Source organism: Muntiacus reevesi, chromosome X, assembly GCF_963930625.1.
Source record: "Muntiacus reevesi chromosome X, mMunRee1.1, whole genome shotgun sequence".
Lineage (NCBI taxonomy): Eukaryota > Metazoa > Chordata > Mammalia > Artiodactyla > Cervidae > Muntiacus > Muntiacus reevesi.
This window is the reverse complement of record NC_089271.1, coordinates 91,543,789-91,567,107: the sequence shown is the minus strand read 5'-3', so window position 1 is coordinate 91,567,107 and position 23,319 is coordinate 91,543,789. Positions and strand designations below refer to the sequence as shown.

Sequence of the window (23,319 nt, the reverse complement as noted above, 5' to 3'; positions counted from 1 at the left end):
CTCAAACTACCTCACAATTGCATTCATTTCTCATGCTAGTAAAATAATGCTCAAAATTCTCCAAGCCAGGCTTCAGCAATATGTGAACCATGATCTTCCAGGTGTTCAAACTGGATTTAGAAAAGGCAGAGGAACCAGAGATCAAAATGCCAACAGCCGTTGGATCATCAAAAAAGCAAGAGAGTTCCCGAAAAACATCTACTTCTGCTTTATTGACTATGCCAAAGCCTTTGACTGTAGGATCACAATAAACTGTGGAAAATTCTAAAGGAGACGGGCATACCAGACCACCTGACCTGCCTCTTGAGAAATCTGTATGCAGGTCAGGAAGCAACAGTTAGAACTGGACATGGAACAACAGACTGGTTCCCAATAGGAAAAGGAGTATATCAAGGCTGTATATTGTCATTCTGCTTATTTAACTTACATGCAGAATACATTATGAGAAATGCAGGGCTGGAAGAAGCACAAGCTGGAATCAAGATTGCCGGGAGAAATATCAATAACCTCAGATATGCAGATGCCACCACCCTTATGGCAGAAAGTGAGGAAAGACTAAAAAGCCTCTTGATGAAAGTGAAAGAGGAGAGTGAAAAGGTTGGCTTAAAGCTCAACACTCAGAAAACTAAGATCATGGCATCTGGTCCCATCACTTCATGGGAAATAGATGGGGAGACTTGGAAACAGTGTCAGACTTTAATTTTTTGGGCTCCAAAATCACTGCAGATGGTGATTGTGGCCATGAAATTAAAAGACACTTACTCCTTGGAAGGAAAGTTATAACCAACCTAGACAGCATATTTAAAAGCAGAGACATTAGTTTGCAAACAAAGGTCTGTCTAGTCAAGGCTATGGTTTTTCCAGTAGTCATGTATGGATGTGAGTTGGACTATAAAGAAAGCTGAGCACCAAAGAATTGATGCTTTTGAACTGTGGTGTTGAAGAAGACTCTTGAGAGTCCCTTGGACTGTAAGGAGATCCAACCAGTTCATCCTTAAGGTGGTGTTCTTTGGAAGGACTGATGTTGAAGCTGAAACTCCAATACTTTAGCCACTTTTTGTAAAGAGTTGACTCATTTGAAAAGACTTTGATGCTGGGAAGGAGGGCAGGAAGAGAAGGAGATGACAAAGGATAAGATGGTTGAATGACATCACCGACTCAATGGACATGATTTTGGGTGAACTCTGGGAGTTGGTGATGGACAGGGAGGCCTGGACTGCTGCAGTTCATAGTCGCAAAGAGTCGGACGCGATTGAACGACTGAACTGAACTGAAGAAAAAAACTGATGAATTTATAAAACTGCTAACCAAAGATCAAGATCAACAAGAATTAATTACACTGGATGATCTGGGAGTCTGACTTCAGTTCAGTTCAGTTGCTAAGCCATGTCTGACTCTTGGCAGAATTCTAACCATGGATGAAGATCTTGGACCAGGAGCTGAGCCTTGCAGGAGTACTAGAGCCCTAATCAAGAGAATCTGCAAGAATTAAAGGGTTAGGAACCAGATCTGAAGTCCAGATTGACAGGCTCATCATCTCCAGACAGTGGTCACTCTGCAAGAATGGATGGAACCTATGTTGAGCATGAGGCCAAGACACTCCCTGGAGGAGATCAAGCCCTGAGCCTTAGGAGTGGGAACACTGACTCCAAGAACCTAGACTACCAGAGAACTAACCCTAGGGAGTATCAAATAGTGAGAACTCACGCAAAGGAAACCACTAGCATACAAGACCCAGCACCACCCTAGGACCAGTAGCACCCTGAGCAGGACACCTCATCTAAACAACGAACAAAACAAAAATACAAACCCAATCATCAACAGACAGGATTATCACCTCACACAGCCTTGCCCATCAGAGGAAAAACAAACAAACAAACAAAAATTCAGCACAAATCTAAGTTTATGTGAGGCTTACACAAACAACTGGACCAACCTTATGAGGGCAGAAACCAAAAGGAAGAAAGAATTCAACCTTCTTCAAGGAACGAATTCAACTTTCCTAGAAGCCTGGAAAAAGGACACCTCAAACACAATAAGTTAAAAAAATAATGAAAAGGCAGAGAAATACTATACAAATGAAGGAACAAACTAGAAATGAAGAAAGCCAAAAAAGAGGAAATAGGCAAACTCCTTGAAAAACAATTCAGAAGAGTGATTGTAAAGATGATCAAAAACCTCAAAAACAAAATGGAGAAAATGCAAAAATCAATTAATAAAGATTTAGAAGAATTAAAAATAAACATATAGAAACAAACAACACAATGACTGAAATTAACAGCACTCTAGAAGGAATCAATAGCAGAATATCTGAAGCAGAAGAATGAATCGGTGAGCTGGAAGATAAGATGGTGGAAATAACTGCTGAAGAGCAGGATAATGTAAAAAGAATGAAAAGAGCTGAGGATAGTGTCAGAGACCTCTGGGACAATATCAAATGCACCAACATTCAAAATATAGGGGTCCCAGGAGAAGAGGAGAAAAAGAAAGGGTATGAGAAAATTTTTGAAGAGATTATAGTTGAAAATTTCCCCAACATGGAAAAGGAAATTGTCAATCAAGTCCAAGAAGCACAAAGACTCCCATACAGGATAAACCCAAGGAGAAACACATCAAGACACATAATAATCAAACTAACAAAGACTAAACACAAAGAAAGAATATGAAAAGCAGCAAGGGAGAAACAAGTAATATATAAGGGAAACCTCATATACTTAACAGCTGATCTTGCAGCAGAAACTCTGCAGGCCAGAAGGGAATGACAGGATATATTTAAAGCATTGAAAGCGAAAAATCTACAACCAAAATTACTGTACCCAGCAAGGATTTCATTCAAAATTGATGGAGAAATAAAAAGCTTTTCAGACAAGCAAAAGTTAAGAGAATTCAGCACCACAAAACCAGCTTTACAACAAATGTTAAATGGAGTTATACACTCAAGAAATACAAGACAAGAAAAAGGATCTATAAAATCAACCCCAAACAATTAAGAAAATAGCAATGGGAATATATATATACATATATATATATATATATGTATGTATATATGTCAATAATTAAAGGTAAATGGACTAAATGCTCCAACCAAAAGACACAGACTAGCTGAATGAATACGAAAACAAGACCCATATATATGTTGTCTATAAGAACTCTATTTCAGACATCAAGACACATATAGACTGAACGTGAGAGGATGGAAAACTATATTCCATGCAAATGGGAAGCAAAAGACAGCTGGGGAAGCAATACTCATATCAGACAAAATAGACCTTAAAATAAAGATTACAAGAGATCAGGAAAGACACTACATAATGACCAAGGGATCAATCCAAGAGGAAGACATACCAATTGTAAATATCTATGCACCCAACATCGGAGCACCTCAATACATAAGACAAATACTAACAGACATAAAAGGAGAAATTGACAGTAACACAATAATAGTAGGAGACTTTAACACTCCACTCACACCAATGAACAGATCATCAAAACAGAAAATTAATAAGAAAACACAAGTGTTAAATGACACATTAGATGAGATGGACCTCATTGATATCTTCAGGAAATTCCATCCAAATGCAGAAGAATATACCTTCTCAAGTGCACATGGAACATTCTTCAGGATAGACCACATCTTGGGTCACAAATTAAACCTCAGTAAATTTAAGAAAGTTGAAATCATGTCAAGGTTCTACTCTGACCACAACACTATGAGACTAGATACCAATTACAAGAAAAAAACTGTAAGATACACAAACACATGGAGATTAAACAACATGTTTCTAAATAATCAACAGGTAAATCAAAAGGGAAATAAAAAAATGTCTAGAAACAAATGACAATGAAAACACGACAACTCAAAACCTATCGGATGCAGCAAAAGCAGTTCTAAGAGGAAAGTTTATAGCAATACAATCCTACTTCAAAAAACAAGAAAAACATTGAATAGACAATCTAACTTTACACCTAAAACAACTGGAAAAAGAAGAACAAAGAAATCCCAAAATTAGTAGAAGGAAAGAAATCATAAAGATCTGAGAAGAAATAAATGAAAAAGAAATGAAAGAAACAATAATAAAGATTAATAAAACTAAAAGCTGATTCTTTGAGAAGATAAAGTTGACAAATCCTTAGCCAGACTCATCAAGAAAAAAAGAGAGAAGAATCAAATCAAAAAAACTAGAAATGAAAAAGGAGAGGTTATGACAGACAATGCAGAAATACAAGGGATTATAAGAGACTACTATGAACAACTATATGGCAATAAAATAGATAACTTGGAAGAAATGGACAGATTCTTAGAAAAGTTCAATCTTTCAAGACTGAACCAGGAAGAAATAGTAATTATGAACAACCCAATTACAAGCACTGAAATTGAAGCTGTGGTAAAACATCTCCCAAAAAACAAAAGCCCAGGACCAGATGGCTTCACAGGAGAATTCTACCAAACATTTAGACAAGAGCTAATGCCTATCCTTCTAAAACTCTTTCAAAAAATTGCAGAGGAGGGAACATTTCCAAATTCATTCTATGAGGTGACCACCACCCTGATACCAAAACCAGACAAAGACAACACAAAAAAAGAAAACTACAGTCCAATATCACTGATGAATACAGATGCAAAACTCCTCAACAAAATTTTAGCAAACAGAATTCAGCAAGACATCAAAAAGCTCATACACCATGATCAAGTTGATTTTATTCCAGGGATGCAACGATTCTTCAATATACACAAATCAGTCAATGTGACAGATTATATTAACAATTTGAAAGATAAAAACCATATTATCATCTCAATAGATGCAGAAAACTCCTTTGACAAAATTCAGCACTTATTAATGATTAAAACTCCTCAAAAAATGGGCATAGAAGGAACCTACCTCAACACAGTAAAGGCCATATATGATCAACCTAGAGCACACATTATTCTCAATGTTTAAAAACTGAAAGCATTCCCCCTAAGATCAGGAACACGACAAGGGTGTCCACTTTCACCACTATTATTCAACCTAGTTCTGGAAGTCCTATCTATAGTAATCAGAGAAGAAAAAGAAATGAAAGAATCCAGATCAGAAAAGAAGAAGTAAAGCTCTGTTTGTAGATGACACGATACTGTACATAGAAAACCCTACAGATAGTATCAGAAAATTACTAGAGCTAATCAGTGAATTTTGCAAAGTTGCAGGATATAAAATCAATACACAGAAATCACCTGCATTTCTATATACTAAGAATGAAAATTCAGAAAGAGAAATTAAGGAATCAGTCCCATTCACCATTGGAACAAAAAGAATTAAATATCTAGGAATAAACTTACCTAAAAAAGACAAAAGAACTGTACACAGAAAATTATAAGACACTAATGAAAGAATTCAATGACGACATAAACAGATGGAGAGCTATTCATGTTCCTGGGTAGGAAGAATCGATATTGTGAAAATGACTATACTACCAAATGCAATCCTCAGATTCAATGTGATCCCTATCAAATTACCAATGGCCTTTTTCACAGAACTAGAACAAAAAAATTCACAATTCATATGGAAACACAAAAGAACCTGAACAGCCAAAGCAATCTTGAAAAAGAAGAATGGAGCTGGAGGAATCAACTTTCCTGACTTCTGATTATACTACAAAGCTACAATCATCAAGACAGTATGGTACTGGCACAAAGGCAGAAATATAGACCAATGGAACAAGGTAGAAAGTCCAGAAAGACACCCATGAACCTATGGGTACCATTATTTTTTACAAAGGAGGCAAGAATATACAATGGGGCAAAGACAGCCTCTTCAGTAAATGGTGTTGGGAAAACTGGACAGCTACATGTAAGAGAATGAAATCAGAACACTTCCTAACACCATACATGAAGATAAACTCAAAATGGATTAAATACATAAATGTAAGACCAGAAACTATAAAACTCTTAGAGGAAAACATAGGCAGAACACTCAACGACATAAATCAAAGCAAGATCCTCTATAACCCAACTCCTAGAATAATGGAAATAAAAACAAAAGTAAACAAGTGGGACCTGATTAAACATAAAAGTTTTTGCACAGCAAAGGAAACTATAAGTAAGGTGAAAAGACAACCCTCAGAATGGGAGAAAATAATAGCAAATGAAACAACTGACAAAGGATTCATTTCCAAAATATTCAAGCAGCTCATACAACTCAATACCAGAAAAACAAACAACTCAATCAAAAAGTGGGAAAAAGACCTAAACAGACATTTCTCCAAAGAAGACATACAGATGATAACAAACACGGTAAAAGATACTCAACATCACTCATTATTAGAGAAATGCAAATTAAAACTACAGTGGGATATGACTTCGCACTGGTCAGAATGGCCATCATCAAAAAGTCTACAAACAGTAAATGCTGGAGAAAAGGGAATGCTCTTGCACTGTTGGTGGGAGTGTAAATTGATACAGCCACTATGGAAGACAGTATGGGGATTCCTTAAAAAACTAGGAATAAAACCACTATATGACACAGCAATCCCACTCCTAGGCATATACTCTGAGGAAATCAAAATTGAAAGAGACACATATATCCCATTGTTCATTTCAGTACTATTTACAATAGCTAGAACATGGAAGCAACCTAGATGTCTGTCAACAGATGAATGGATAAAGAAGTTGTGGTATATATACACAAGGCAATATTACTCAGCCACAAAAAGGAATGTATTTGAGTCAGTTCTAGTGAGGTGGATGAACCAAGGACCTATTATACATAGAAAAGTAAGTCAGAAACAGAAACATAAATATTATATTCTAACACATATATATGGAATCTAGAAAAATGGTACTCAAGAATTTATTTACAGGGCAGCAATGGAGAAACAGACATAGAGAATAGACTTATGGACATGGGGAGAAGGGAGGAGAGGGTGAGATGTATGGAAAGAGTAACAGGGAAACTTACATTACTTTATGTAAAATACATAGCCAACGGGAATTTGCTGTATGGCTCAGGAAACTCAAACAGGGGTTCTGTATCAACCTAGAGGGGTGGGATGAGGAGGGAGATGGGGCAGAAGTTCAAAAGGGAGGGGATATATGTGTACCTATGGCTGATTCATGTTGACGTTTGACAGAAAACAGCAAAATTCTGCAATTATCCTTCAGTAAAAAATAAGCAAAATTTTAAAATTATCCTTAAAAAATAAAATTAATTACAGTGAACTAAATGAACTGATGAGGATGATTATAACTTTTACGAATTTTTGTTTGAAATGTTGTTGGTTCTATTGATTTGTTTTTCCATTTAATATAATCTTTAGCTTTCCCAAGTGGCTGCCAAAGCTGGCAGAGGGGCAGGTCCTTGTGCTCAATGGTGGAGGCCATCTCCTGGGCCACCTGGCAGCCACTGCAGTCAAGCAGGTGCTTCTGGGCCTGAAGGTTGTGGTCATGCATTGTAAGGGCACCAACATTTCTGGCAATTTCCACAGAAATAAGTTGAAGTATCTGGCCTTTCTCTGCAAACAGATGAACACCAACCCTTCCCATGGTTCCTACCACTTTGGAGTGCCCAGTCACATCTTCTGGCGGACAATGCAGAGCATCCTTCCCCACAAGACCAAGCGAAGCCAGGCCACTCTGGACTACTTCAAGATATTTGCTGGAATCCCACCACCCTATGACAAGAAAAAGTGAATGGTGGTTCTGCTGCCCTCAAGATTGTGTGTCTGAAGCCTACACGGAAGTCTGCCTACCTAGGGTGCCTGGCTCTTGAGGGTGGCTGGAATTACCAGGTGGTAACAGTCTCCCTGGTGGAGAAGAGAAAGGCCAAGATCCATTATCGGAAAAAGCAGCAGCTCATGAGGCTACGGAAGCAAGCTGAAAAGAACATCAAGAAGAAAACAGTCACAGAGGTCCTCGAGATCCATGGATTTCTGGTGTGAGCCCAACAAAATTGACAGTTTATTCTTCATGCTTGGCCGGCCCTGCCCTTCCTCAATCACCACCCTAGGATATGGGGACCCCCCAGTGCCTGCCACACAGGTGTCACAGGCAGACTGGGTAGAGCCAAGGGGCGTTAGTCAATGTAGGCAGTTCTAAGGGCTATGCAGGCATCATTTGTCTGCAACCTTATTTGTTCATAAGAGTTTTAGGACATGAACAGTTGGAACAGCCAGTGTGGTTGCAATACTGGCAGCAGTGAACTGGAAGACTTAATTGAAAGTGGACCCCCCCCCCCGCAATGCCATTGCTTACAGGGCCTCTGTTTACGCTTCCCATGTATTCGGGCACTATACTCTGCAGTGGTTAGGTTGTGAGAAAATGCTCAGGCAGCACGAGTCTGGGGTTATCAAGGTGTTTATGGAAGAGAAGTTCAGCCAAGAGGTCACAGGCATTGCCCTTGCATCTTATATTTTGTCATTCAAAACCAGTAATTATTTAAAAAAAAAAAAGATAATGTTTACCTCTTTTCCCAAGTTATCAGCAATTTGCTAACATGTATCTTTATAAACAAAGATGAAACATTTATCTTATTCTCCCCACCTGATCTCTCCAGAATTCAGAAACTCTTGGTGAATAGTCTTATTTTATGGCAAGATATTTATTTGCATAAGTTCAGTAAGAATCTGTTTTTATTGTAACAGGACACAATTGGAAACTTGGTTATATTACCAAGGCTTTGCTTGGAAAGTCATATTTTAAAATGTGCATAAGGGGTCCATAAGGGATTGTTCTGGATTCCCACCACAAAGGGAAACTTTCACAATGTCCAGAGCCCTTGATGTCCTGCAAATAAAAGAACAGGATGTCCTTAAATTCCTTGCAGCAGGAATCCACTTAGGTGGCACCAACTATGACTTCCAAATGGAACAGTACATCTATAAAAGGAATAGTGATGGCATCTACATCATAAATCTGAAGAGAACATGGGAGAAGCTTCTGTTGGCAGCTTCTGCCATTGCTGACATTGAAAACCCAGCTGATGTCAATGTCACATTCTCCAGGAATACTGGCCAGTGAGCTGGGCTGAAGTCTGCTGCTGCCACTGGAGCCACTCCTACTGCTGGCCACTTTACTCCTGGAGCATTCACTAACCAGATGCAGGTAGCCTTCCAGGAACCGAGACTTCTGGTGGTTACTGACCCCAGGGCTGACCACCAGCCTTTACAAAGACCTCTTATGTTCAGCTGCCTATCATTGCTGAAAGTGGAAGTTCCCAGGCGGCTTCCCAGGTGGCGCTCCTGGTACAGAACTCACCTGCCAATGCAAGAGACATAAGAGAAGTGAGTTTGATCCCTGGGTCAGGAAGATACTCTGGAGGAGGGGAGGGCAACCAACTCCAGTATTCTTGCCTGGGAAAATCCATGGATAGAGGAGCTTGGTGGGCTACAGTCCATAGGGTTGCAGAGTCAGACACAACTGAAGTGACCTAGCACACACACTCACCATTGCCCTGTGTAACAGAGACTCTCTTCTGCATTCTGTAGACACTGCCATTCTGTGCAAAAAGGGAGCTCACTCAGTAGGTCTGCTGTGGTAGATGCTCACCTGGGAAGTTCCACACATATGTGGTACCATCTTTTGTGAACACCCATGGGAGGTCATGCCTGATCTCTACTTCTACAGAGATCCTGAAGAGATAGAAAAGGAGTGTGGAGATTTCTTAAAAAACTGGAAATAGAACTGCCATATGACCCAGCAATACCACTCTTGGGCATACATACGGAGGAAACCAGATTGAGAGAGACACGTGCACCCCAATGTTCATCGCAGCACTATTTATAATAGCCAGGACATGGAAGCAGCCTAGATGCCCATCAGCAGATGAATGGATAAGGAAGCTGTGGTACATTTACACCATGGAATATTACTCAGCCGTTAAAAAGAATTCATTTGAATCAGTTCTAATGAGATGGATGAAACTGGAGCCCATTATACAGAGTGAAGTAAGCCAGAAAGATAAAGATCATTACAGCATACCAACACATATATATGGAATTTAGAAAGATGGTAATGATAACCCTATATGCAAAACAGAAAAAGAGACACAGAAGTACAGAACAGACTTCTGGACTCTGTGGGAGAAGGCGAGGGTGGGATGTTTCGAGAGAACAGCATGTATATTATCTATAGTGAAACAGATCACCGGCCCAGGTGGGATGCATAAGACAGGTGCTCGGGCCAGGTGCACTGGGAGGACCCAGGGGAATCGGGTGGGGGGGAGGTGGGAGGGGGGATCAGGATGGGGAATACATGTAACTCCATGGCTGATTCATGTCAATGTATGACAAAACTCACTGCAATGTTGCGAAGTAATTAGCCTCCAACTAATAAAAATAATTGAAAAAATTAAAAAAAAATTTTTTTTAATTAAATCTGAAAAAAAAAGAGAGATAGAAAAGGAAGAGCAGGAGGCAGCTGAGAAGGCTGTGACCAAGAGGGAATTTCAGGGTGAATGGTCTTCTCTAGTTCTGGAGTTCACTGCTATTGAACCTAGGTGGCAGACTGGTCCAAAGGTGTGCAGGTGCCCTCTGTACCTATTCAGTAGTTCCCCACTGAAAACTGGTCTGCAGCTCCCACTGCTTGGACCACTAAATAGGTAGGAACAACCACGGAGTAGTCTTAAGCTGTTCTTCCACAAACTCTTACAATGGAAATTCGATTGGTGGAAAATAAATTTCTAAAAACTAAACAAATAAAATTTAAAAAATCAAACTGTGCATAGAATCAGATATGACAAGGCAGCTTTAATGAACAGTGTATTATGGTAAGAACTTCTCTTCCTATGAAGAGCTGAGTTGAGAATATGTTCCAACAACTCACCTCTATTATGGCTTAAACTCCTGTATGCAACAGAGGAGCACCCTGTCTGTCAGCCCACTGTCTCTGGAAATGCAAGTGTTACTAGGCCTGTGGAATATGTAGATCCTCCAAATGCCCCTGCCCTTATTCCTATGGCAGCCCCTGGGGCCTGTAGAGAGGTAATAGAAGAAATTCCCCCTAATGCCTAGTGTACAGATGGGTCTAGTCAGGGTAACCCACCCACGTGCATTTCAATGGCTCTTCAGTCCAACACTGACACCATCTGGATGGAAACAGGAATGAACCATAGGAGCCTATGTGCTGAATTCGATTTCACTGGTGATCACTGATGAGCCCTGGCTATTAGTCCTTTGCACTGACAAGTTGTTGGGCTATTCTCAAGGGTTTAACCCTATGACTTGGACAATGGAAAGCCAAAGGATGAATAATCATAAATAAGTCCTCATTGAATCAGGATATGTAGAAAGACTTTGAGGTTCACCTGCAAGAAGCTCAATTGGTAAAGAATCTGCCTGCAATGCAGGAGACCCTGGTTTGATTCCTATGTTGGGAAGATCCCCTGGAGAAGGGAAAGGCTACTCACTCCAGTATTCTGGCCTGGATAATTCCATGGACTGTACACTCCATGGGTTCGCAGAGAGTCAGACACCACTGAGTGACTTTAACTTTCACTTTTTTACTTGCAAGCACCTGAGGCAGTCCTCACTGTCTGCCACAGTAGATCAGGTGCATAGAAAGACTGGCCACTCTAGCACTCAGGTGTATTACCCAAGGATGCCAGATTGCCCTTGTAAGACAATGACTTGGTTAATGCAGTAACATGTCCTGTTTGTTCTAAAAATAGCCAAGGCAACTGCCAAAGGAGCCTGGGGCCATCCACCAGAGTCCCCCATCAGTGAGGCATTGGCAATTTAATTATATTAGCCCCCTCTATCTCAGTTAATGTGCTAAATACACTTTGGCTTGGGTATACAGTGCATTTGGCATAACCCAAGCTTTCCATTGTTGCCATGCAAGCTAGATTGCCACCATTAGGAGATCAGTGAAGCTGAGTACCATGTACAGATATCTTCATAGAACAGACAGTGACTGGGGGTTCACATTTCAAATATCATGGTAGCAAGGCTGGCAAAAGTATATGACATTAGTGGAGGTTTCATCTTTCCTATGGCCCACAAGCAGCAGGGTTGGTAGAAAGGAAAAAGTAAAGTGAAAGTCACCCAGTCATGTCTGACATTTTGTGATCCCATGGACTATATAGTCCACTGGAGTGGGCAGCCAGAATGGCTTCTCCAGGGGATCTTTCCAACCCAGGGATTGAACTCAGGTCTCCCGCATTGCAGGCGGATTCTTTACCAGCTGAGCCACCACGGAATCCCTGGTGGAAACTTCAGGAAGGAAAAATGGAATAGTAAACAGCAGATTAAATTACTAACAGGTAAAATGACCTTGGCTGAGTAGACTAAAGTAGTGTCACGGGCCTTACTCTATTTGAAAGATCAAACAGTAGGGCCTGTTGCCCCATATTGCTTCGACTCTCATTATGGATCAACATGCTATGTGCTGAGAACACCAAGCCCCATCACACCTAGGCAAAGTGTTATCTATTGAAATTTGCAATGGTTGTAAAATCCAAATCATCTCACCAAGATGAAGGAGAACTACTCAATCACCACTGGGATCCCACCGTCCTACTGGAAGTCAGGCCTATTGATGCACAGTGTAACTGGAATGGAACATGCACCATTGAGAAAGGGAAGAAGGTGGAAGTCCTAGTCAACATACCCCACCCCCCCCATCTGAGTCCTCATGTCTGACAGTACTATCTCCCCTAACAACATGTACAGTATGTATAAGCAGGTCAGCTTTCAAAAGCTGCAGTCATATTAATGTCTATATATCAGACATCAAGTATTATTCTACAGATGGGAAAGATCTTCCCATACAAATTCCTGCTAAATATCTGTCTTTAACCTTAGACTTCTGCTGACCTTGTCCCATGGTGTCCAGTCACTGGATGGGCGCATTTTCCACTGGTAGGATCATTTAGTCATTGTCTTTTATTCCATTGGCCTGGAGGACTTTATAGCACACAGAATCCCTTACTAGATTCACCCAACAAGACTTAAATGACAGGCAATAAGCCTTTTCTTACTGAACACTGACAAGTATCTAATGAGAAAAAAACATCCTCTAAAGTAGGATGGGTAGCCATTCCCTGCTCCAGGGGATCTTCCTGACTCAGGGATCTAACCCGGCTCTCTTGCACTGCAGGCAGATTCTTTACTGCTGAGCTACCAGGGAAGCTCTAAAGTAGGATGGTCTTGGACAGTATTATTGCCTCACAAGGATGCACCTATGCCACTGTCCAAACAGAATGCTATATGTTCATACCTGATGAGTCTACTAATGTATCAACTTTACTAAATCACATGAGGACACAAGTGAGTGAATGCTCTGAGTGATCCCACCTCTAGTCTTAGGAGACTTAGTAAATCAGTGGTTAGATCATGGAGTTCTTGATGGAAAAAAAACTGTTACTTATATTAAGAATCATTATCTTTATATGTGTTTTCTCTTGTATATGCTTATACTGTTGCTGTGGCATCTACCTCCAATGTAGCCAGACAGCTGCCAGTCAAGCCACCTCCATGGTAATAAAACTCCTTGCTGATTGCTCAGACACTGCAGAAGAGGACAATGTATAGTTTTGTAAGAGTTGGTTACCAGGGATGGAGTATTAGAGGAGGTTATTGAACAGGATGTGACCTCCAGTTGACCTGCATGCTGGACCTGGACAATTGATGACTGCTTACATTTTCCCCTGTTCTTGGAATGTACATTCTTCCCACCATTTGCATACTAGGAGCTGTTTCAACCATGTAGCCTTAAGAGAGTGACATATTGTTGAGACAATCTGAACTGTGCACATGACTGAACCCTGTTAAGGCCTCTATATAAACTTTAAAGATGCTGGCTAGTAGGTGCAGTGATCTACTTGTCTTGCAACTACTCAAGACAAGCCTCATATGTAAGTTCCCTTGCTTATTAAAACTGCCCCTGGCGACTTCCCTGGCCATCCAGTGGTGAAGACTCCCCACTCCCAACACAGAGGTCACTGGTTTGATCTCTGTCCAGGAACTAAGATCCTGCATGCCACACAACACGAACTAAAAAAACAAAACAAAACTCCTGTCACCTACCAATCTGGAGTGCTCTCTTTCTGTAGTTTCTCCTTATCTTCCAAGTACGGAGGCCAGTTTCAAATTTCACCCAGGGACTCCCAAGGTTGCAAACCAATATGAGCCCATATCAGTAAATTTAGCCTGATCCAACTTAATGTTCCTTCCATCATTATCCTACATTCTTAATATACATTCAATCTCTCCAGGTTTCTGCTTCTATAAATTAGAAAACTCAATTAGTTCCTTTGGAGTGTAAAGCTCTCCCTCATGGACCATACTTTGTATCTCATCTTTAGAAGCCTGCTGGGACCTGAGTATAGTTATAGGTCTAGAAGCAGAGAAGGGTGATGGAAATGGATCCTGAGGGGTCTCACAATTATCTTCCATGGCAACTGCATGGAGGGAGGTAATTACCATTTCCTCAAGCAATGCTGTGCTAATCCCCCAGATGAGTAGAAAGGACCATACCACTGGGGGTGGGTAAACTGGGAATGGAGATGCTGCTGACAATGGGGGTAAGGAGGCCACTTTTGCTACAGTTGGGGAAGACACTTTGCCTGGGGCTGAGGATGTCAATTTGGCTGGGGGTAAGGAAGTTGATTCCACTGAAAATGGGGGTGCTGCTTCCACTTGGGGTGGAGAGACCTCTTCCACTGGCAAAGATTTATCAGTATTTAGGGACTCAAAGTATCTAGCTTCATTAGAGTCTTTCCACACATTTCCATCAAAGTTTGCAGGATTTCATTATTTCCCAGTCAGCACCTTAACTTTTAACAGTAGACACTCTGCAAGGCTGAGAGTTAAATCTGTGTTTTAACTCAGTCAATTACAAGGTGAAGTTCTGTGTTTGATTTTCAGCAATTTTAGCTCTACTTCTACAGGAGACAAGATTGTTCTCAAAGGTACACAGAGAAGCTCTTACGTGACATTTACATGACATTCAAACTCGGTATTCAAATCCCCGAGCTTATCCTTTTCTTACACCACTTTGTCCAGCAACATTAGGAACAACCAACATCATTTACTTCCTTAACTTTCAAAAAATGTTGAAAAGTATCATTCACTGAGTCACTTAGCCTCTTGCTTCTTATAACTGCTTGGTTGTGTGCATGCATGCTAAGTCACTTCAGTCATGTCCAACTCTTTGTGACTCTACGGACTGCAGTCTGCCAGGCTCCTCTGTTCATGGGATTCTCTACGCAAGAATACTGGAGTGGGCTGCCTGTGTCAGCAAGCAGGTTCTTTACCACTAGAACCACCTAGGAACCCTAGTGCTTGATCACATGTATATATTTTGTGTATCTCTACAAACAGTTCCCATCATGGACTATCAATGTTCTCTTTACTAGTGAAAATAGAGTCATCAGTGTCTTTAAATCTAATCAGATTAAAGAGTCAATTCCAGAAACAACAGAACCAAATTATTTAGGTCTATTACCCATTTTGAGTTAATTTTTGTAAAGGATTTAAGTTCTATATCTACATTCATTACTGTGATAATTTTCTTCAGTGCCATGTGTTCCTTTTAGTTTTTATGTATCTATCGTAGGTTTGTTGTTGTTTTTGTTTTTGGCTGTGCCAAGGCATGTGGGATCTTGGTTCCCTGGCCAGGGATTGAACTCATGCTCCCTGCAGTGGAAGCGTGGAGTTTTAACCACCGGACCACCAGGGAATTCCCCTTATTGTAGGTTTTTAATTTGTGGTTACCATGGGGTTCATATATACTACTATACATACTTCTTTTAAACTGTTATTCATTATAGTTCAAACACAGCCTAAAAGATCTACATTTTTTACTTCCCTCTCCAACATTCTGTGTTTCTGACATCATATTTTACATTTTCATGCTCATCCCTTTACTATTAATTGTAGCTATGGCTGCTTTTACATTTCTTGGTATTATAATCTACATGCTGGCTTCTTTAAATGATCTTCAATTTTTACTATATATTTGCTTTCTGTAGTGGGACTTTCCCTTTCCTATAGATTCTTACTTATTTTCCATTTAGAGAAGACCCTTCAACATTTCTTTTAGGGTGCGTTTAGTATTGCTGAATTATTTTAGTTTTTGTGTGTCTGTGAAGTTCTTTCTCCTTCTATTCTAAATGAGTAGAGTATCCTAGGTTGCAGGTTTTTTTCCCCAGCACTACATTTTCAATTCCCTTCTCTCTCTTCTCTCTCCACCAGTAATGTGAGTGTTGTTATACTTAATGCTATCTCAAAAGAGCTCTTAAAGTGTTCTCATTTTTTTAACTTGTTTTTCTGTTTGATGTTCTGGTTCAGTGATTTTCATTATTCTAACTTTCAGATCACCTATGTGCTCTTGTGTATCACTTAGTTTGCTATTCATTCCTTTTAGGGTATTTTTTTAATTTCAGTTACTGAATTCTTCATTTCTAACTGGATCCTTAAATTCACACTGTGTTCATCTATTCTTTTCCATAATTCAGTTAACATTCTTATTACAATTGCTTTGAATTCTTTATCTGGTAAATTATTTCATTATTTGCTTTTTCATGGGTATTTTCTCTTGCTCTTTCAATTGGAACCAGTTTCTCTGCCTTTTCCTTTTGCTTAACTTTCTCTGACTCTATGAGTTTAAGTGAAACACTTACCTATTGTGGTCCTAAAGGAGTGTCCTTATGTGGGAGCATCCCCATACAGGCTGTGTAGGCACAATGCCTTTGGTGGGAGAGCTGAATGTGATGTGGATGAAAGTCACATCTTTCTTCAGCGTGTGCTGAGAGCTATTACCTTGGTATGAGGTGGGGCTGGAGATGGAGGTGCTAGTGCCAGAGCCACATATGAGGCAGGGTTTCTGCTCTGCTCAGTGACACCACTAGTCTACTGGGGGCAGAGTCTGCTCCCAAGGTGCTGGAGCAGAAGTTCAAAGGTTTAGACACAAGCTGACTCTGTTCCCTTAAGTGTGTGCTTTCCCCTCTCCCAACATTGGAACCCTTGACCCAAAGGAGGGGGGCAAGTGGGGCTCACCAGTGCTCTCAGCTCATGTCCATGACCAGTGGTGCAACCTGTCTCTGGTGTACTACCTGTGCAGGTATCCACATTGTTTCCCTCACTCTGTTCACATGCAGCATTAGGTCCAAGTCCCCCTTGTTCCTCATAGCCAATCACTACCCCCAGCTTCTGCCACATGAATAGCCTCTCCAATTAAAAACATCATCCATGAGAGTGGTACATTTGTTACAACTGATGAACCTACATGGACAAATCATTATAACTCAGAGTCCATAGTTTATATTAGAGTTCAAATTTGATGTACATTCCATGCGTTCAGACAAATGTATAACGTCATGTATCTACCATTACAGAATAATACAGAGTTGCTTCAATGCCCTAAAAGTCCTCTGTACACTGCTCATTCACCCTCCTACGTCCCTAATCCCTGACAACTCATCAACTGATCTTTTCACTGTTTTCACAGTTTTGCCTTTTCTAGAATGCCATAAAGTTGGAATCATATAGTATGTGACCTTTTTCAGATGGACTTCTTTCACAAATACGCATTTAAGTACCGTCCATGACTTTTCATGATAGCTTTTTTTTTCTTTTTATAGCACTTTTTAGGAATATTTACTGATATTCCATTGTCTGAATGTACTACACCTTATTTATCCATTCTCCTACAGAAGGACATCATTATTGCTTCCAAATTTCAGCAATTAAAAATAAAGCTGATATACAGCCAAGACATGGCAACAACCTAAATGTCCATTGACAGATGAATGGGTAAAAAGATGTGGTACACATGCATGCATACATATATAATATATATATATATATATAAAATGGCATTTTACTCAGCCATATAAAAGAATAAAACATGCCATTTGGATGGACCTAGAGATAATCATACTAAGTTAAGTCAGATAGAGAAAGACAAATATCACATGATATCACTGATATGTGGAATGTTTAAAAAATGATACAAATGAACTTATTTACAAAACAGAAATAGACTCACAGACATAGAAAACAAACTTTTGGTTACCAAAGGGGAAAAGAAGAGGGAGGGACAAATTAGGATTTCAGGATTAACAGATTAATACTATTATATATTGTGTATAATAGTATACAATATTGTACACTCCCTGGTGGCTCAGTGGTAAAGAATCCATCTACCAATGCAGAAGATGCAGGAGATGCGAGTTCAATCCCTGGGTTGGGAAGATCCCCTGGAGAAAGAAATGGCAATTGACTCCAGTATTCTTGTCTGGGAAATATCATGAACAGAGGAGCCTGGAAGGCTACAATCCATGGGATCACTAAAGAGTCAGACATAATTCAGCGACTAAAACAACTATTATATATAAAATGACAAGGACCTACTGTATGGTACAGGAACTAAATTCAATATTTTCTAATAACCTATAATGGAAAGGAATCAGAAAATAACATATATGTGTGTGCATGTATATATACATATACATACACACACACATATATATCACTTTGATGTACATCTGAAACTAATACTACATTGTAAATCAACTATACTTCAAAAAAAGTTAATTGTTTTGGAAAAAAGAGAATAAAGCTGATATAAACATCCATGTGCAAATTTTTGTGTGGCCATAAGTTTTCAATTGCTTCAGATAAAAACCAAGGAGCATGACTGCTATATCATACGGTAAGAGTATGCTATACTTTTGGAAGAAATTGTCAAATTATCTTCTAAAGTAGCTGTACCATTTTGCATTCCCACCAGCAATGAATGAGAGTTTTGTTACTCCACATCTTCGCTAGCGTTTATTGTCGTCAGTGTCCTGGATCTTGGCCATTCTAATGGGTGTATAGTGGTATCTCGTTTTTTTTTTCATTCCCCTTATAATACATCACGTGGAGTATTTTTCATATGCTTAATTTCTATCTATATATCTTCTGGTAGCTGTGGCCAACCTAGACAGCATATTAAGAAGCAGACACATTACTTTGCTTACAAAGGTCCATCTAGTCAAAGCTATGGTTTTTCCAGCAGTCATGTATGGATCTGAGAGTTGGACTATAAAGAAAGCTGAGGGGCAAAGAATTGATGCTTTTGAACTGTGGTGTTGGAGAAGACTCTTGAGAGTTCCCTGGATTGCAAGATCAAACCACTCAATCCTAAAGGAAATCAACTCTGAATATTCATTGGAAGGACTGATGCTAAAGCTGAAGCTCCAATACTTTGGCTACCTGATGCAAAGAACTGACTCACTGGAAAAGACCCAGATGCTGGGAAAGACTGAAGGCAGGAGGAGAAAGGGACAACAGAAGAAGAAATGGTTGGATGGAATCATTGACTCGATAGACATGATTTTGAGCAAGCTCTGGGAGCTAGTGATGGACAGGGAAGCCTGACGTGCTGCAGTCCATGGTGTCAAAAAGAGTAGGATACAACTGAGCAACTGAACAGAAGGGGTCTGCTAAGGCCTCTTGGCCATGCTTTAATTGTATTATTTTTCTTACTGTTGAGTTTTAAGAGTTCTTTGCATACTTTGATAAAAGTCTTTTATTGGGTATATTTTCTACAAATATTGTCTCCCAGGCTGTGGTTTGTCTTTTCATTTTCTTGACAGACTTTTACAGAGCAGAAAATTTTAACATTAATTTCAGCTTATCAATCCATTTTTTAATAGATCGTGCCTTTGGTTTTACATCTAAAAAACCACTGCTAAACCCAAAGTCATCTAGATTTTCTCCTATGTTCTATTTTCAAAGTTTTATACTTTTGTCTTTTACATTTAGGTCTATAATCTATTTCTGAGTTGTTTTCATGAAGGGTATGAAATTTGCATCTAGATTCTTTTTTTTCTCCATATATACATACTTGGTACTTCAGCACCATTTGTTTTAAAAATCTCTTCTTGGCCCATTGCATAGTCTTAACTCTTTTGCTAAACTGTATAGTCATTTCAGTCAGTTCAGTCCTCAGTCATGTCCGACTCTTTGCAACCCCATGAACCGCAGCATTCCACGCCTCCCTGTCCATCACCAACTCCCAGAGTACACCTAAACCCAAGTCCATTGAGTCGGTGATGCCATCCAGCCATCTCATCCTCTGTTGTCCCCTTCTCCTTCTGCCCTCAATCTTTACCAGCATCAGGGTCTTTTCAAATGAGTCAGCTCTTTGCATCAGGTGGCCAAAGTATTGGAGTTTCAGCTTCAACATCAGTCCTTCCAGTGAACACACAGGACTGATCTCCTTTAGGATGGACTGGTTGAATCTCCCTGCAGTCCAAGGGACTCTCAAGAGTCTTCTCCAACACCACAGTTCAAAAGCATCAATTCTTCGGCACCAGTTCTTTATAGTCCAACTCTCACATCTAAACATGACCATTGGAAAAACCATAGCCTTGAGTAGATGGACCTTTGTTGGCAAAGTAACATCTCTGCTTTTTAATATGCTGTCTAGGTGGTTCATAACTTTCCTTCCAAGGAGTAAGTGTCTTTTAATTTCATGGCTGCAATCACCATCTGCAGTGATTTTGGAGCCCCAAAAAATAAAGTCTGAGACTGTTTCCACTGTTTCCCCACTATTTGCCAGGAAGTGATGGGACCAGATGCCATTGATCTTAGTTTTTTGAATGTTGAGCTTTAAGCCAACTTTTTCACTCTCCTCTTTCACTTTCATCAAGAGGCTCCTTAGTTCTTCTTCACTTTCTGACATAAGGGTGGTATCATCTGCATATCTGAGGTTATTGATATTTCTCCTGGCAATCTTGATTCCAGCTTGTGCTTCTTCCAGCCCGTGTTTCTCATGATGTACTCTGCACATAAGTTAAATAAGCAGGGTGACAATATACAGCCTTGACGTACAGGACTGGCATAAAAACAGACACATAGACCAATGGAACAGAAAAAAGAGCTCAGAATTAAACCTTTGCATATATAGTCAACTAACATTTGATAAGGAAGTCAGGAACATCCAATAGGGAAAGGATAGTCCCTTCATCAAATGGTGTGGGGAAAATGTATAACCACATACAGAAAAATAATACAGGAAATACTGAAAAAACTGAACCTTATTTTACACCACTTATGAAAACTGACTTGAAATGGATCAAAGACTTATACATAAGACCTAAAAACATAAAAGTACTGGAAGAAAATATAGGGAAGAAGCTCCCTTACATGGGTCTTGGCAAAGTTTTTTCAATGTAGCACTAAAAGCACAAGCATCAAAAGCAAAAACCAACAAGTGGGACAACATTAAACTAAAAAGCTTCTAAAAATGACAAACAATCCAAGATAAAAAAGCATAAAGAATTAAAACTGGCATTTCAGAGATGGGGAAATTCAATAAATGTATATAAATATGCTTAACATTATTAGTAAAATAAAATAAAATTAAATTAAAAACTTCTGTACAGCAAAAGAAACAATCAAAATGAAAAAGCAACTTATGGAATAGGAAAAAATATTTGCAAACCATGTATCAGATAAGGGAATAATATTAAAAATATATAAATAACTTATACAACACATACCACTCAATGATTTAAAAAAACTCAATTTTTAAAATTGGTATGAAAACAAAATAGGATATTTTTTTCCAAGAAGTAATCCAAATGTCAATGGGTACATGAAAAGGTACTCAACATTATTAAGCATCAAAGAAAAATAAATCACAAAGCCACAATGAGATACCACCTTAAACCGGTAAGACTACAGGTCATCAAGAAGATAAGAGATAACAAGTGTTGGAAAGGATATGGAGAAAAGCAACCCTTGTGCAATGCTGGTGGGATTGTAAGTTGGTTCAGCCACTTTGGAGAATAGTATGGAGATTTTTCAGAAAACTAAAAATATAGCTAAAATATTATCCAGCAATTCCACTTCTCAGTATACAGTCAAAAGAATGAAAGTAGGTTAACAAAGAGATATTTGAACTCCTATGCTTACTGAACCATTATTTACAATAGCCAAGATATGGAAACAAATTAACTGCCCATTAATGAATGAATGGATAAAGATGTGGTGTATGCATGTGTGTGTGTATATACATACATACACACACACAAATATATGTATGTATGCATGATGTATATATGTGCAATGGAATACTACTCGGCCATGAAAAAGGAAATTCTGTGCTTTGCAACAACAAGGATGAACCTTAAGGACATGACACTAAGTGAGATAAGTCAGACACCGAAAGACAAACAATCTATGATATCTCTTATATGTGGAATCTAAAAAACCCAAACTCATAATAGCAGAAAGTAAAATGGATTTGCAGGGAGTGGGGATGGGGTGGGAGACTGGGAGAGATATTGTATAAGAGTAAATACTTACAAATAGTAAATAAATAATTCTAGAGGCCTATACACAGTTCAGTGATTAAAGACTACAAATCTGTATTAAACATTAAATTTGCTAAGGAACTAATCTTAATTGTTCCCAATAATAGAAGAAATGAAAACTATGTGATGCAACAGAAGTGTTAGTTAATGGTACAATGGCAATTAATCTGCAAAATAAATGTATTAAATCAATATAATGTATATCTTAAATTTACACAATGCTATATGTCAAGTATGACTCAATAAAAAAATTAGAAATAGCCATCAAACCACAAAAGAAAAGATGAAGAGAGGAAGACAGGAATAAAAGAACTACAAACAGCCAGAAACCAATTAAAAATGTGATATGTCCATACATATCAATAATTACTCTATGTAAACTAAACTCTCCAATCAGAAGACAAAGAGTGGCTATAACAATTTAAAATACGAATAAACCAAGATCCAACTATATGATGCCAACAAGAGACTGACTTCAACTTTAAGGACACATATCAATTAAAGAGAAGGCATGGAAAAAGATATTTCATGCAAATGAAAACCAAAAGCAAGCAGGGATAGCTACACAGTACAGTTCAGTTCAGTTCAGTCACTCAGTTGTGTCCAACTCTTTGCAACCCCATGAATCGCAGCACGCCAGGCCTCCCTGTCCATCACCAACTCCCGGAATTTACTCAAACTCATGCCCATTGAGTCGGTGATGCCATCCAAACATCTCATCCCCTGTCATCCCCTTCTCCTGCTCCGAATCCCTCCCAGCATCAGGGTCTTTTCCAATGAGTCAACTCTTCGCATGAGATGGCCAAAGTATTGGAGTTTCAGCTTCAATATCAGTCCTTCCAAAGAACACCCAGGACTGATCTCCATAAGGATGGACTGGTTGGATCTCCTTGCAGTCCAAGGGACTCTCAAGAGTCTTCTCCAACACCACAGCTCAAAAGCATCAATTTTTCTGTGCTCAGTTTTCTTCACAGTCCAACTCTCACATCCATACATGACCACTGGAAAAGCCATAGCCTTGAGTAGATGGACCTTT

At 39.3% G+C, this 23,319-nt stretch overlaps 1 protein-coding gene and 2 pseudogenes across 3 annotated transcripts in view; 2 read left to right on the top strand and 1 right to left on the bottom strand.

Annotated features, from left to right (window-relative positions):
• The window catches only part of SYTL4 (synaptotagmin like 4), a 148,993-nt gene that overhangs the window by 90,257 nt on the left and 35,417 nt on the right, over window positions 1-23,319 (bottom strand). The gene's annotated exons all lie outside the window — the stretch shown is intronic.
• LOC136154258 (large ribosomal subunit protein uL13 pseudogene) lies at window positions 7,499-7,914 on the top strand (annotated as a pseudogene).
• On the top strand, window positions 8,701-10,592 carry LOC136153735 (small ribosomal subunit protein uS2-like; annotated as a pseudogene).